Genomic DNA, 5,252 nt, shown 5'->3' on the forward strand with positions numbered 1-5,252 from the left:
TTTCAAACAAAAGAAAATTGTATAGAATTTTTAAAATTCTTTCAGAGGGGCAAAAAAACGGGATCTACGTGTATATATCTTGTCAGTCCGACTTTCTTCAACATACGATTCAATTTCTTTGTCGGGTTTACTATATCGACTCTGGTTGAGATTGCATTCCGATTAAGAATACAGTTTTTTTGCCGAGTACCTTTCAAATCATTGGAATTAACTAAATTAATCATATGTTTTTCCTAATTGCAAATTCTTGCTGGCAAAATTTTTTCCGGCTCGAATTTGTAACTTCTCTCCAAGAAATAGTCTTTTTACTCGTGATTTATTTAAATAAAACATGTGAAATTTAGTTGAAACATTTTAGCCGTTTTTAGCTGGTTTTATTTGCCAATTTAGCCGGTTCGTCCAAAAAGTTCTGGCAACACTGCTTCTGATAGTACTGCTGCAAATCAAAAGAGAGGCTCGGACCCTCACTCAATGCAATTGGTGGAGTCACATTCTCTCTCACTCTCCAATGCGGCGGCTGTTAATGGTGCTGGTGTAATGGAAAACGCTCACGATGCAGCGAAACAAAGGTGGCGCCTTCCGCGGACCGCTAGTCCACCCTTTCGCAGACGTCACATTATTATTTTTTCGCACTGGTGATGAATATTAAATTTGCATATTGTACCAATTTGCCGAAAAGTTGTACCTAAAAGTAGATATACGTACCTAAACAGTAAACATGTATTTTTATGTGCATACATTTTTGGTAGTTGGCAGACTAGATCTTTTGTACCTTTTGTACCATAACAATTTTTCTATTTACATGAAACAATAGGGGTATTCTCCAAATCTTGCAAAGCCATTGCACGTAGCACGGATTGCACGGATTGCATAAATTGCAAACACACAACAAGAAAATTCATGGGAAACAACATTTCCTATCGCTGCAAAATATGCAACGTCGAAACCCATGTATATATTTTGCAAAATAGCATAGCAAGATAATAGCGACCCTGTGCTAGTTGTTTTGTTGTTGGAATTGCTACATATTTCTCTCATTCCTCTCATCTCGCTCACTTAATTTTTTTTTGCTGTCTCTTGTTATTGTATTTGATACATAATTTCGCTGCTTGCTCCCCATGCATGCTACCACTTTGCAATGGGGTGTTCTCGTACTCTTCGAAATTTGGAATAGTATTTTTGCATTTCGTGCAATCCGTGCATCGTGCAAGACTTCGAGAATACCCCTAATATTTTACTACGTTCCAAATGTACCTAAAATAATGTGCTTGTACCGAATGTATGTTCAAATTTAAGAAGCTGAAGAGTAGGTACAATTCAACCTAGTTTTACATCACCACTTGTTCGCTTCTTCCTCTTCTTCTTCAAAATTATTCTTTACACTCTCATTCTCATCATTCTTGGAAAACGCTGAATTAATCTCTTCTGCTGTCGGCGCTGATATGTCAGCTAACTGTAATACATTTACGTATGCTGATGCTGCTGCTGTACCGCAATCGGAACCCATCGACCTCAACACGTCACCTAATTCTAAGAGCAATAATGTTCGTGAGTTAAAAACTCGAAAGCCTCGCTCTGTGGTTGTTGGCAACAATGTTGACTCAGGTTTGGATGTTGTTGAACAGCTGAAATGGTTACATTTGGCGTCATTTAAGCCGTCGGTGAATGCCGAAAATATTATAACTTACATTGCAAAGAAGGCGAATATGTCACCATCGGCATTAAAGTGCGTTAAATTAGTTAAGAAAGGCGTGAATTCAGACTCCTTAACTAAAGTGAATTTTAAACTGGGAATTTCTTCTTCAAATTATAATAAGCTGCTCGACCCTTCACTGTGGCCATCTAATGTAATAATACGACCTTTTCGGGTTTTTCAAAAGGCCGGAGTTGCAGCAGTCATTCCATAGATGCTGCGCTACATAATATCCCGTGCCAAACACATCTAAACTCAATTAAGTCACTGTCAATGTCAATGTCTGGAATGAGAACCAAAGCTTCGGTTGTTTATGTAGCAACATCCCAAAATTAGTACGATGTAGTTGTTCTCGTTGAGACTTGGCTAACCTCAGATTTCTTCGACGAGGAGTTTTTCGATACAAATATCTATAATGTCTTTCGTAAAGACAGGGATAGCATAAAAACTGGCCTCATAAGGGGTGGTGGTGACTTAATTGCTGTCAAAAAAATTCTTCATTCGAATACAGTAGCTCTTCATAAATCGGATTCTGTGCTTGATCAACTTTGTGTTGAGATTGCTGGGGTGAGAGATGTTCTACGTATCTGCGTTTCATATATCTCGCCGAATAGTTGGGATAAAGTCTATTATGATCACGTTACTAATATTAGGCACTTGGCGGAGACAGTATCAAATAATCAGCTATATATCTTAGGTGACTTTAATTTAAATAAAATCGCATGGTCATATCTTGCAGATGAGGATTCACTTATGCCAAGCAATGGTGACAATGCGAATGAAATTAATTTAATTGATAGCTTTTATAGTTTGCAACTAACACAAATCAATCATTTCGTAAATAAACTTGGAAAAATTCTAGATGTAATATTTATAAGTAGCGACTTAAATTTTAACACCAATCAATCACTTAGTTCTCTATCTGCTACTGACAAGCATCATGTACCGCTACTTTTGGAAATCGAATTTTATTAATACTTATGCAATGTAACTGACGAGGTTATTAAATTTAATTATAGACGGTGTGATTTTGATGTAGTTAATGATTGCATTTCCAACGTAGACTGGCAATCATTGTTTCTTGAATGTAACCTTACCGACTGCTTTAAATTATTTAAGAACATAATATTCAAAACCTCTAGTGAAAACATTCCCCGGGTACCGCAAAGGGTTTACAAGTTGCCTTGGTACACTAAAGGCTTAAAAAAGCTAAAAAATTTAAGAAACAAATTGTATAGGCTGTATAAAAAATCAGGTTATGATGATCGCAAGAAAAAGTATCTGTCTTATTCCAAAGAATTTAACTGTCTAGATAAATTTCTCTACAAAAATTATAAATTAGGCTTCGAAGATAATATTAAATCAAACCCAAAATCCTTTTGGAATTTTATACAATCGAAACGAACTTCTTCTACATTTCCATCGTCATTGACATACCTGGGTAAGAGATCAATATCACCCAACGAATCTGCTAACTTGTTTGCACTTTTTCAAAGCATGAAGATAGTTGGCATGATGATTCAATTTTAAAAAATATTACTTCGTCTGTAGATTTCGGCTCGTTAGTCCTAAAAAAGAAGATGTCATTACTGGAATTCGAAATCTCAAGAACTCCCATCAATGTGACGATCATCTCATGTCTTCCTTTTTTTCTAAAAAAAATGTGCGTCGGTGATTGCTGAGCCTCTGTTGTATTTATTTAATTTATCTCTAAAAACAGCTACTTCTCTTGATGATTGGAAAATTACATTTATTACTATTACTATCATAAAAGTGGTAGTAAAATTGAGGTCTCCAATTACCGCCCTATCTCTAAGCTCACAATTGTCTCAAAGCTCTCAACATGGTTTTGTTCATGGGCGTTCAACAGTTACCAGTCTTGCCGTTTTTATACCCGAGCGCACTTGTGCACAAGGGTATTATAACTTTGTTCACATAACGGTTGTTTGTAACAGGCAAAACGAATCGAGATAGATATAGAAAAATGTATACATAAATGATCAGAATGAAAAGAGAAATCGATTAAGCGGTGACTGTCTGTCCGTCCGTCCGTCTGTGCGCACGATAACTCGAGTAAAAATTCAGATATCCTAACGAAACTTGGTACGTGCACTTCTTTCTGGAGTAGGACAGATGGTATTGAAAATGGGCCAAATAGGACAATAACCACGCCTACCTCCCATATACCGGTAATTTTCAGAAATACGAAAACTGCGATATTTTAGTAACTACTGAAGTGTATTCACTCAAAATTGATATTTATAATAAGTTTCAGACGAAAAATAAGAATATTATAAATTTTTGGAAAATGGGCGTAGCCACGCCTACTTATGGTTACATGTGTATATCTCGGTAACCGCTGCACTAATTTCTTCCAAACTTGGCACAGTTGTTGGCCTTGGTACAGCACAAAAAATCGCCAAAAATTTTTAAAATCGGACGATAACCACGCCCACATCCCATATAACGGTAATTTAGAGAAATACAAAATCTTCGATTTCTTATTCAAAATTGACGCTTGCAACAATTCTTTACCAAGAAATACGTTAATGGTAAAATTTTGGAAAATGGGCGTGGCACCGCCCACTTATGATCACATATATGTATATCGGTAACCGTTCTACCAATTTGTACCAAACTCAGTGTGGTTATTGTGCTTGCCACATATAAGCAAAATGTTGAAAATTATTGAAATCGGACTAAAATTACGGCCGCTTTTCATAGAACGGTAAATTTCAGAAATGCTTGAAACTTCAATATTTCGAAATTTAAGGACGCTAATTTACTCAAAATTGATACACCCCGGCTTACCATCTAGCGGTAGGTTTCGGAAAGGTGAAAAAACATATATTTAATACTTGCGCCGGGTATTTAATGTTCGGCTCCGCCCGAACTTAGACTTTTTTACTTGTTCTTTTTTAAATTTTGTTAGTTTGCTATTTCATCACCTTTTTCTTCGAATTTAGTTGTTCTAAGCTTAGTTTTATTTTCACCACATTATTTACATTGCGTTTATTTTTGAGTTTTGACATTCAGCTTAAATTCATCACGCTGTTTTTTTTACTCTGTACTCGCGTTACACCTTAGTTCATATTTGCCAAATAGTTGCAGTTTCCTATTATTAGTAACATTAATCCGATCACTTATTTTGCCTTTCACGCACAATTCTTGTTATTAATAACGATAAGTTATAGATATAATTTTCTTTGGTTTATTAAATTCTTTTTTATTTTATTTTTATTTTTTTGTCACACGCGCCGGTACACATACATACATACATACGTTCAAACGACACTTACCCAGCCAGCAAGAAAACGTACATTTTACGAACATTATGTTTTACGAGGGATTCTCGTATCGCCAAAAAGTTAGAGAAAAGCTCGTAAACGATAAAACAAAAAAATATAATAGAAAGAGGCTTGTAGTAATTTGTCAGCACAAGAAAAAATTTTAGTTTTGTTGACAATTTTTCTTCAATCACAATATTTTATAAGTATGTAAGTAGTTTGTTAAATATTCAATTTAAGAAAGTTATTAAGTATGTGACTTATTGGCAGAC

The sequence above is a fragment of the Rhagoletis pomonella genome, unplaced genomic scaffold (assembly GCF_013731165.1).
Source record: "Rhagoletis pomonella isolate Grant_MI unplaced genomic scaffold, Rhpom_1.0 Rhpom_scaffold_00003, whole genome shotgun sequence".
Classification (NCBI taxonomy): Eukaryota; Metazoa; Arthropoda; class Insecta; order Diptera; family Tephritidae; genus Rhagoletis; species Rhagoletis pomonella.